Below are 12,535 nucleotides of genomic sequence, written 5' to 3' on the forward strand. Positions count from 1 at the left end.
AGCTGTAACCGCAGTCAACAGCAGTTATTGATTTTGAGTAGGTAACTTCTATTGCTGACATTGGTTTTGTGTAGATCCTTTTATTAATAAGTCTGTGAATCTTTGTGGGTGCTGCTAGTTTGAGAATTTTCATTGTTCTAATCCCTTGACATCATGTAAAGGTTATTTATTGATATAGGCTTTATGATATAGTTTTTTTCTATTAGATTATTTTGTTTTTCAAGTTGATGCTGCTGAAATGTAAGTGTAGTCTTGTGTATCTGATCAAATATGAATCAAGCAAAAGTGAATATTGTATGTGTTAAGTAATTTCCTACAAACATTTGATTTGCTTGACTGTTTGATAGAACTGTATTTAACTAGATTCAGAATAGTTTTAGGCGTAAAGGAACTAATTTTCTTTCCAGTGTGCGGTTTCTTGTGAAGGTCCCTACTTATTTAACTTAAGTCAGGGTTGTGGCCTTCACAATCTCTTCATGTGGCTTCTGCATCATTGGGCAGTGGTGCATTTTTTACATTACATTTTTTTACTTTGAATTCTGAATTTCACCGCCATTTAGTTTCATACAGTTTGTTCCATCCAAGAAACTGCCAACAGTATGGCCTTTGACAGCCCACCGCTTTTGGCATGTCCCCTCCATACAGCTATGGGGCCAATTTTTAAAACTGACTAATGTGTCATCCATATTGAAATAATGAATAGTGAGAATTAGAGCATTCTAGATTTAACTGTTTTCCATCTTTGTCATATTTGGTATAGTTGGTGCAGAATGGATTTTACATTATTGATATCTCCTTAAAGGGGTTGACCATTTTCCAGCTACTGTTGACCAATGTGTTTGTAAGATGACTATATGGCACTTAGTAATAGTCTTTTCATAAGGTGTTCTCCCTTGTTGGCCAAATCGTTTGTGCTGTCCATAAAATGGCTGGTGATGGAGGGTCACGTGACCAGGAAACTCACTTATTCCCCTCCATTCAAATACACTGCACCCTCACTAAACTCTCAATATTGAAGATGTGGGAAAGACTGAGTGATGTGTCTGAAATTATTTTTGCAGACCCTCCATCAGTGTCCTTCTATTATGTACAGGACCTCTATGTGTACAGCACAGAAGATTTGTCCAACAAGGGGACATGACTTATGAAATACAGCAAGTAGCACAGAAATTCAATAACTGCTATACTAATAAGTGTCATATAGTCCTCTTACGGACACATTGGTCAAAAGTAGCCTGAAAGTGCCCAACCCCTTTAAGCTTGCAGCAGTTTTTGTAATGGCTAAAGATGTAGATAGCTTGAGTCGGTGAGAGTTAACTTCGAATGGAAGTATCTGGAACACAATACATTTATGTTGTAGTCATTTTTAAATATTTTTGTTTTAATAAAATTATTTTATTGTTCTAATGATTTGCACAAGTCTACTTTGTATCCCTCCTGTCCACTGAATATTTTCTTTCTAAATGGTGTTTCACTGATTGATATCTACTGATGTTTCCAGATTGTTATTGCGTATACCTGGTTTAGGCAATGGTCTGACAGCTTGATAGGTCTTATAGCTGTCTAGTAGTTGAAGCAGGAAAATTCATTATGGTCACAAATGTGGGTATCCAATCTAAAATCCTACCTTGTAGACTAGTACGCAGGTCACTGACTAGGAAGGGAAACAAGTGGACTGCTTAAAGGGAACCTGTCACCTGGATTTTGTGTATAGAGCTGAGGACATGGGTTGCTAGATGGCCGCTAGCACATCCACAATACCCAGTCCCCATAGCTCTGTGTGCTTTTTATGTGTAAAAAACCCGATTTGATACATATGCAAATTAACCTGAGATGAGTCCTGTCCCTGACTCATCTCACGTACAGTACTCATCTCGGGTTAATTTGCATATGTAGCAAATCGGGTTTTTTACACAATAAAAGCACACAGAGCTATGGGGACTGGATATTGCGGTTGTGCTAGCGGCCATCTAGCAACCCATGTCCTCGGCTCTATACACAAAATCCCGGTGACAGGTTCCCTTTCAAGTCTGAAAGCAGGCAGATGTGTCCTGGTATTTGCCTACTGTAGCCGGAGCGGGGCTGGCGCTAACGCGTGCAATGTGTGTACGATGTTCGTCGGGAAGTGGTTCTTCAAATTGGCACGACTTACCTACGCACGTCTTGCACACATTGCACGTGTTGAATGCCAGCCCCGCTCCAGCCAAGAGGTTGTTTTGCTTTATACAGTATATTGGTGACCTATTGTCAGGATAGGTCATCAATATCTGATTGTCAGGGGCCTCGCCGATCAGCTGTTTAAAGAGGAGGCAGCGCTCCATCAGCTGTTTAAAGAGGAGGCAGCGCTTCATGTGAGCGCTGCTTCCTGGTCATTACGCTACATCCGGGGGTGCACAACCTGCGGCCCTTGATGCCATTCTCTGCGGCCCCCAACCATCTGGTAACAAACATGTATGTCTATGTCTTCTGGCTGCTCACATGCATTTTTCATGTATTCTCCCATTAGATGGGAGTCCTGGAGATATAACTAGACATTTATGGTATATACTGTATGGACAATACGCCATACAGTATTTCACTTGTTAATGCCCCTTTTAACTTTTTATTTTCGGCTATTGGGATTCCTTCAGTCTGACAATGTGGCCCCCACCCAGAAAACGTTGTGCACCCCTGTGCTACATGTTGTCTCCTGTGGAGTGAATAGGGCGAGTCCGAAACGAAGTGCAGTGTAATGAACTGGAAGTGGTGTTCACATGGAGGACCACCTCCTCTTCAAACAGCTGATCAGCAGGGATGCCGGGTGTCAGACCCCCACTGATCAGATATTCATAACCTATCCTGATGGTAGATCATCAATAAATGTCAGGATAACCCCTTTAAGCAGTCCACCTGTTCCCTTCATGTGGTTTTCTTACTCCATCAGTCAAATGGCCTTTTCCCCTGCAGAAGAACTATCGTACCGACCTCTGTTCCCACCTCCTAAGCTTCCATTGGTGTTATGCCCACTTTGCACAACACAAACCAATGCGCTTAATGCAACCCTTTTAGAGACCATGTACATCACCCTATGAGCGCCTTTTGTGCAATGTATAGTCTTCTAAGTGTGACCCACCATGTATGGTTATGAGAGGGGGTATGTATTGATTTTATATACAGTTGAAGCCAGAAGTTTACAAACACTATATAAAAAGACACATATGCATGTTTTTCTCAATATCTGACATTAAATCAGAATAAACCTTTCCTGTTTTTGGTCAATTATGATTACCATAATTATTATTTCCCAAATGCCAGAATAATATGAGGTTTTTTTTAAGGCATTTTTATTACTTTCTGCAAAGTCAAAAGTTTACATATATTTCATTAATATTTGGTACCATTGCCCTTTAAACTGTATGACTTGGGTCAAATGTTTTGGATATCCTTCCACAAGCTTCTCACAATAGTTGGTCGGAATTTGGGCCCATTCATCCTGACAAAACTGGTGTAACTGAGCCATGTTTGTTGGTTGCCTTGCTCGCACCTGTCTTTTTTCAGCTTTGTCCATCAATTTTCAATAGGATTGAGGTTTCCGCCCAAGCTTTAACTTCCTGGCTGATGTCTTGAGATGTTGCTTCAGTATTTCCATATAATCTTCTTTCCTCATGATGCCATCTATTTTGTGAAGTGCACCAGTCCCTCCTGCAGCAAAACAACCCCACAACATGATGCTGCCACCTCCGCGTTTCACAGTTGGGATGGTGTTCTTAGGCTTCCAGGCGTCTTCCTTTTTCCTCCAAACGATGGTCATTATGGCCAAAAATTTCAATTGTAGTTTCGTCAGACCACAGGACATGTCTCCAAAATGTAGATCATTGTTCCTGTGTGCATTTGCAAACATTAATCTGACTTTTTTATGTTTCTTTTGGAGTAATGGCTTCTTACTGGCAGAGTAGCCTTTCAGCCCATGTTGATACAGTACTCGTTTCACTGTGGATATTGACACAATCCTACCAGCTTCCACCATCATCTTCACAAAGTCTTTTGCTTTTGTTTTTGGGTTGATATGCACATGTGAGACCAAAGCACGTTCATCCCTGGGACACAGAAACCGTCTCCTTCCTGAGCGGTATGATGGCTGGACATTCCCATTTTGTCTGTACTTGCGTGTAATTGTTTGTACAGATGAACAAGGCACCTTCAGGTATCTTGAAATTGCACCCAAGGTTGAGCCAGACTTGTGCAAGTCCACAATTCTCTTCCTGATATCTTGGCTGATTTCTTTAGACTTTTTCCCATGATGCTACACAAAGAAGCAGTGTGTTTCAGGTGTGCATTTAAATACATCCACAGGTGTGTCTCTAATTAACTCTGATCTTGCCAACAAACCTAACAGAAGCTTCCAAACACATGACATCATCATATGGGCAGTCCAGAATTGTTTAACCCCTTCCCGACCAGCGCCTTAATAGTACGCCGCAGCGGGACGTGACTTGCCGCCTAGCACCGTTCTGTTACGGCCCGCTGCTCGTGCTGGTGCTGCGTCCCCCCGATCAGCTGCAGCGGACCGGCTGTTCCCGTTGGCCGGACCCCTGCTGTATGTGCCGGCATAGGTGAAAACACTGATGCCGGCGCATTTACCCCTTCTATGCCGCGGTCAGCGCTGACCGTGACATAGAAGGGGTTTGCTGCGGGTGAGGGAGCCCATTGGGTCCCCTGATGAGTAAAAAGGCAGCTGATGCCGTGCAGAGGCTGCCCAATGCCTTGCACGGCTTTGGGACCTGCCTTCTATGGTGCCCAGAAGATCCAGCCTCAGGCTGGGTCTCCTAAGCAACCTGTTAGAGTATTACACTAACAGGCAATGCATTACAATACAGATGTATTGTAATGCATTGCAGAGGGGATCAGACCCCCAAAAGTTAGTCGGAAATAAAAACGTGTTTTTAATTTTAAAAAAATAGTTTCAAGTGAAATAAGAAACTCCCCTTTTCCCCTGATTATATAATAAAAATAAACAAACATATTGGGTATCGCCGGTCCGTAACGACCGGCTCTATAAATATATCACATGATCCACCCCGTCCGATAAACACCAAAAAAAGCCATTTTTGTCACCTTACATCACAAAAAGTGCAACACCAAGCTATCAAAAAGGCGTATGTCCCACAAAATGATACCAATAAATCAGTCACCTCATCCCCAAAAAAAAATGAGCCCCTACATAAGAAAATCGCTCAAAAGTTAAAAAAAAAAACTATAGCTCTCAGAAGATGAGACACTAAAACATAATTTTTTTTTGTTTCAAATATGCTATTATTGTGTTAAAGTGAAATAAATAAAAGTATACATATTGGGTATCGCCACGTCCATAACAACCAGCTCTATAAAAATATCACATGACCTAACCCCTGTATCAAAAAAAGCAATTTTTGTCATTTTACATCACAAAAATTGCAACACCAAGCGATCAAAAAGGTGTATGCCCCCCAAAAAAGTACCAATCAAAGAGTCACCTCATCCCGCAAAAAATGAGACCCTACCTAAGACAATCTGTCAAAAAAATAAAAAAGCTATGGCTCTCAGACTATGGATACACTAAAACATAATTTTTTTTTTTTGTTTCAAAAATGCGCTTAGTGTGAAAAACTTTAATAAATAAGTAGTATACATATTAGGTATTGCCACATCCGTAACTATCTGCTCTATAAAAATATCACATGACCGAACCCCTCAGATGAACGCTATAAAAATAAATTAATAAAAACTGTGCCCAAATTTTTTTGGTCACCTTGCCTCAAAGTGTAATAATGAATGATAAAAAAATCATATGTACAAAGAAAATGGTACCAATAAAAACGTCAACTCTTCTTGCAAAAAACGAGCCCCTGCACAAGACGATCGGCAGAAAAATAAAACAAATATGGCATTTAGAAAAATGGCGACCCAAAAACACTTTTTTTTCATAAATGCTTTATGTAAAACTGAAACAAAGGGAGTAGACACATTTGATATCATTGGGTCCGTAACAACCTGCTCTATAAAAATAGCGCGTGATCTACCCTGTCAGGTGAATTGTAAAAAATAAAAACTGTGCCAAAACAGCAATTTTTTGGGGTTACTTTGCCTCACAAAAAGCTTAATCTAGAGCAATTAAAGGTCATATGTACCCCAAAATAGTACCCATAAAACTGTCACCTTATCCCCTAGTTTCCAAAATGGGGTCACTTTTTGGGAGTTTCTACTATAAGGGTGCATCAGGGGGGCTTAAAATGGGACATGGCATCTAAAAACAATATGGCGTTCCTTTCCTTTTGCGCCCTGCCGTGTGCCCTTACATCGGTTTACGACCACATGTGGGGTGTTTCTGTAAACCGCAGAATCGGGGTAATAAATATTGTTTTTTGTTTGGTTGTTTAGCCTCGAGGTGTTAAAGAAAAAAAATTATTAAAATGGAAAATCTGCCAAAAAAGTGAAATTTTTAAATTTCATCTTTATTTTCCCCCCTCACCTATGACAGCACCCTTGGATAGTGTCCGCCCCCTTCTCAGGACAGGAAACGGGAAAGACAACCACTTTAAAGGAGGTACCAACCTCCCTCACACCAGTTCTGTTTCCTGTCCTAAGGGACAGAGTTTGGATTCACAACCACGCCAAGGAGAGCTGCGGGCGCCCCATGTGAGTACTTATGAGGAGGGCCTACCCGGCGGCATAAGTCTTCTCAGGAATCCGCTGCAGAGCCTGGACCTCGGACTCTTCCTTTCCCCCCCCCCCCCCACTCCGGTCCCTTCTCCGTCGGGAGGTTTTACAGGTTTCCTGGACGCGCGGACCTCTGTGGCCGTGTCCGCATGTTCGGCTGCCGGTGTTGGTCGTCACTTCCGGTTCCGGTTGATGGCGCCGACGTCACTTCCGGTTTCGGCAGCAGGAGGAAGCACAAGCCTGGAAGTGGGGGGAGCCTGTGCTCGCCCGGCAGAGTTTAAGTTGAAAATAAAAATGTGATAGATATATATAGGTTTCTTATTGGTATGAGATGTTTATTTCCTTAGTTCTTGAAATAGTACAGGCATGAGGGAGGTTGGTACCTCCTTTAAAGTGGTTTTGTTTCCTGTCCTGAGGAGGGGGCGGATGCTATCCAAGGGTGCTGTCATAGGCTCAAGGAAAAAAGATTACCGGTAAGTGTAATCACATATTTCCTTTAATTCTTGTGGAACACCTAAAGGGTTAACAAAGTTTGTAAAATCAGTTTTGAGTAGCTTGAGGGGTGTAGTTTGTACAATGGGGTCATTTATGGGGGTTTCCACTATGTAAGTCCCACAAAGTGACTTCAGACCTGAACTGGTCCTTACAAATGGGTTTTGGAAATTTTCTTAAAAATTTTAAGAATTCTATTTTATGAGGCATCACTTTCTGTTTTAAAAGCAGAGAAATTGAAATTTTGAAAACTGCGAATTTTTAAAAATTTGGGGTAAATTTGGGATTTTTTTTTATAAATAAAGGTGAAATATATTGACTCAAATTTATGACTATCCTGATATAAGTTGTACCATAGGGTGGCAATCCTTGCGTACATATTAGACTGGTTTCACAACGGCTCAACTAAGAGATGGGTTGGGTTTGAGAAATTGGAGACGGAAGTCCCCCCTCAAAATCTCCTCTGGGTATCTAAAGCTTCCCGTAGTCGCAGACTCCCGCTTATCACCGCAGGTGTCCTTCAAGTTTGGGATAGATGTGCTGTTGCATTGGGTTGTTCGACCTTCCCAAGTCCTATGACACCAATTTTGGACAATCCGGATTTCCCGTTGGGTATGAGGAGGAAGGAATTGCTGGGTTTTCGCAAAGGGGAGGATGTTAGGGTACGGCAGATGATCAAAGGGAACTCAATTCGACCATTAGTTGATTTACCAGGCCAACCACTGTGGTACTCAGCAGAAGTGGCCAAAATCATTAAAAACAAAAAGATAGCATTTAGGAATTATAAAAAAAAAAAAAAAACGAGGATGACAGACAAATTTATAAGATTAGGCAGAGAGAGGCCAAACAAGTTATAAGAGCTTCTAAAGCACAGGCAGAAGAGAAATTAGCTCAGTCAGGGAAAAGAGGCGATAAGGCATTCTTCAGATACATAAATGAAAAATGGAAACTAAAACAAGGAATTACCAAATTAAAAACTAAAGAAGGAAGGTATATGGAAGAAGATAAAGAACTAGCTGACTGCCTCAATGAATACTTCTGTTCAGTTTTTACAAAGGAAAATGAAGGAGAAGGACCTCAGTTGGGAAAGAAGACTAATGAATCTTTTGACGCATGTGTTTTTACAGAGGAAGAGGTTCTAAGTCAACTGTCTAAAATTAATACAAATAAGTCACAGGGGCCTGATGGGATACACCCAAAGCTATTAAAAGAGCTCAGCGGTGAACTAGCAAAACCATTAACAGATTTATTTAACCAATCACTGGCAACAGGAGTCGTCCCAGAAGATTTGAAATTAGCAAATGTTGTGCCCATTCACAAGAAAGGTAGTAGGGAGGAATCGGGCAACTATAGGCCAGTAAGCCTGACATCAATAGTGGGGAAATGAATGGAAACCATACTTAAGGAGAGGATTGTGGACCATCTAAAATCCCATGGATTGAAAGATGAAAAACAGCATGGGTTTACTTCAGGGAGATCATGTCAAACTAATCTTATTGATTTTTTTGATTGGGTGACTAAAATAATAGATGGAGGAGGTGCAGTAGACATCGCTTATCTAGACTTTAGTAAGGCTTTTGATACTGTCCCACATAGAAGGCTTATCAATAAAGTGCAGTCATTGGGCTTGGACTCCCATATTGTTGAATGGATTAGGCAGTGGCTGAGGGACAGGCAACAGAAGGTTGTAGTCAATGGAGTATATTCAGACCAAGGTCTTGTTACCAGTGGGGTACCTCAGGGATCTGTTCTGGGACCCATATTGTTTAATATCTTTATCAGCGAAATTGCAGAAGGCCTCAATGGTAAGGTGTGTCTTTTTGCTGATGACACAAAGATTTGTAACAGGGTTGATGTTCCTGGAGGAATACACCAAATGGAAAAGGACTTAGGAAAACTAGAGGAATGGTCAAAAATCTGTCAACTAAAATTTAATGTTGATAAGTGCAAGATAATGCACCTGGGACGTAAAAACCCAAGAGCAGAATATAAAATCAGTGATACAGTCCTAACCTCAGTATCTGAGGAAAGGGATTTAGGGATCATTATTTCAGAAGACTTAAAGGTAGGCAGACAATGTCACAGAGCAGCAGGAAATGCTAGCAGAATGCTTGGGTGTATAGCAAGAGGAATTACCAGTACAAAGAGGGAGGTGCTCATGCCGCTCTACAGAGCACTAATGAGACCTCATTTGGAGTATTGTGCTCAGTACTGGAGACCATATCTCCAGAAGGATATTGATACTTTGGAGAGAGTTCAGAGAAGAGCTACTAAACTGGTACATGGATAGCAGGATAAAACTTACCAGGAAAGATTAAAGGACCTTAACATGTATAGCTTGGAAGAAACACGAGACAGAGGGGATATGATAGAAACTTTTAAATACATAAAGGGAATCAACAAGGTAAAAGAGGAAAGAATATTTAAAAGAAGAAAAACTGCTACAAGAGGACATAGTTTTAAATTAGAGGGGCAAAGGTTTAAAAGTAATATCAGGAAGTATTACTTTACTGAGAGAGTAGTGGATGCATGGAATAGCCTTCCTGCAGAAGTGGCAGCTGCAAATCCAGTGGAGGAGTTTAAGCATGCATGGGATAGGCATAAGACCATCCTTCATATAAGATAGGGCCAGGGGCTATCCATAGTATTTAGTATATTGGGCAGACTAGATGGGCCAAATGGTTCTTCTCTGCCGACACATTCTATGTTTCTATGAGGGGAGGGGGGCGTAGATAATGTATAGTGGGTTGAGGAATTTCATGCTATCTTTAGGCCCGTTAGAAGCGCTTTCTAGGGATTTAACACCATTTGAAGCAGTGTGCTCACAATCATCCCCTCCTACGCATTTGGTGTCTCTGTTGTACGGGCTGCTTCAGGAGAGTGTTGGGCCTCCCTCTTCCTTGCCTTATGTTCGGGCATGGGAGAAAGAACTTGGTAAAGTATTCTCTACTGACCAATGGATGAAATCATTTATGCTCTCTCATAAGTCCTCCATTTGCTGTGGGGTGCAGGAAAAAAATGTCAAGGTCCTTTCTAGGTGATACAGGACTCCTGCTATCTTGCATTCCTTTTATCCGGATTGCTCCGATATATGTTGGAGATGTTTGGAGGAGGTTGGTACGATGTCCCATATATGGTGGCAGTGCAAGAAAATAGTTCCCTTTTGGTCTGCTCTAAATGAGTTATATAACCGTGTAACAGGCACGACGTCCAAATGGACCCCGGAGGAAGCTCTCCTATCGATGTTTGCTGGTTCCATTCAGGTAGCTAAGAGGGGCCTCCTGAGATTTTTCGTACAGGCGGCCTGTTTGGTGGTGCCGAGACACTGGAAGTCTCAGGATGCTCCCAAGGTGGGAGAATGGCTATAGACGTTCGAAAAAATACGCAGAATGGAGGAATTAATAGCTGAGGACATGGGAATGGATCAGAAATACCTGAGATTGTGGACGCCATGGCTTCTCTTTAAGGGGTCTCAGGAGTTCTCTAATTGGCTCTCCGGTTACTTCAGGGTGATGCGTTTGGTTCCATGTAAGATACCTTGTTACTGTCTTTACCCTTATGTGTCGTGTTAGTTTGTCCACCCGTGTGTCTGGTTTACATGTCTATGCATAAGTCTCTCTTATTGTGGAAGTTTTTTCTTTTTTTGGGCCGGGGGTTTCTTAATTTGTGCGGAGATTTTCAATCAGGATGAGTAGCCCAAAATGTTATTATCTGTACCATGATGCTTATGTTGTACTTATGTATGCTATCATTTATTGTGTCTCAATAAAATGATTGAACAACAAATTTATGACTATCATGAAGTACAATGTGTCACGAGAAAACAATCTCAGAATGGCTTGGATAAGTAAGTGTTCCAAAGTTATTACCACATAAATTGACATGTGTCGTATTTGCAAAAAATGGCCTGGGCAGGAAGGGTTACAGGCATAGTAATGTTATTATTATTTTTTATTGTGGATAGCGAGCAGTCCATGACCCTTATCGCCTGTGGGCCGATAATTCTTAGTCTGTGCCTGCCTCACAAATTTACTTTACAAAACATCCCCAATTTGTGCATATTTTCTAATAAACCAAGCAACAAAAATCTATACAGAATGCATCTATATTGCCCTTTCGGTGGCCCCCTGATTTTATAAGTACATCTGTTTTCTATGTGGACTGATTATATCGTCAAACTCAACCTCGCTAATAAGTTGTTCCTTGTCCGAATCCCTGAAGCAGCTGTTATTTTGTAATCTTATCTTATATTGAAAAGTAACAAAATGGAGTTAATGATATTTAACAGTCTGATGTAACATGTACATAACAACAAAGTAATAAAGATAAAAAAAGAGATTACTCATTTCAAGAAAAAGCTACAGACACTTTTAAACACTTTTCCCCCCATAAAGTATATTATTCATGGAATAGACAAGTTTCATGGATACATTTCAAAAAGGTAAGATGTGCAATAAACCTGCCTATGGCATACAGTTGAAACCAGAAGTTTACATACACTATATAAAAAGACACTTATGCATGTTTTTCTCAATATCTGACATGAAATCAGAATAAACCTTTCCTGTTTTTGGTCAATTAAGATTACCATAACTATTATTATTTGCCAAATGCCAGTTATTCTGGCATTTGGTGTATGAGAGGGAGAATGTTTTATGGCATTTTTATTACTTTCTGCAATATCAAAAGTTTACATAGAATGTGTCGGCAGATAAGAACCATTTGGCCCATCTAGTCTGCCCATCCCAGCTTACTGTCTGTTGGATAGCGGCTGTGCTTGGTATTGCATTTCATCCCCATTCACTTGATTGGGACTGAGCTGCACCTAGACTTATGAACGTGACATCACTGGCCTCAACTAGCGCTGTGGTTTCTTCAAACAGGTGACTGATGGGGGTCGGACCCCCGCCAATCTGAAATTGATGACTTATCCTGAGGATAGGCCATCAGTATAAAAAATTTGGAAAACCCCTTTAAAGTAGACTGAAAATATAGCAATATAATATATAAGGATTTGAATAAAATGGTATAAATTAATATTTTTATTTGAAAAATGGCACAGGTATAATCAAAAAAGATGGCTTATGAAGACACAACATTTAGGTTAGGTTCACTTGGATACGTCTGTTTGGTGTCTTGCAAAATATACCTCTGAGACGAATATACATACAAAGAATCTCCTGTTGTATGTTTGCTTAGTATACCTTAGTCTTAACTGTTGCATTGAAATACCGTATCAGTCTCTCTGGTGTCATCTGGAAAAATGGATCCGGTATCTATTTCTTTTTTGCATTTTTAAAGGTTTGCGCATGCGGATCCGTTTTGCCAGAACACTTAATGCCAGATCCGGCACTAATACATTTCAATG

Source organism: Bufo bufo, chromosome 5 (assembly GCF_905171765.1).
Source record: "Bufo bufo chromosome 5, aBufBuf1.1, whole genome shotgun sequence".
NCBI classification, from domain to species: domain Eukaryota; kingdom Metazoa; phylum Chordata; class Amphibia; order Anura; family Bufonidae; genus Bufo; species Bufo bufo.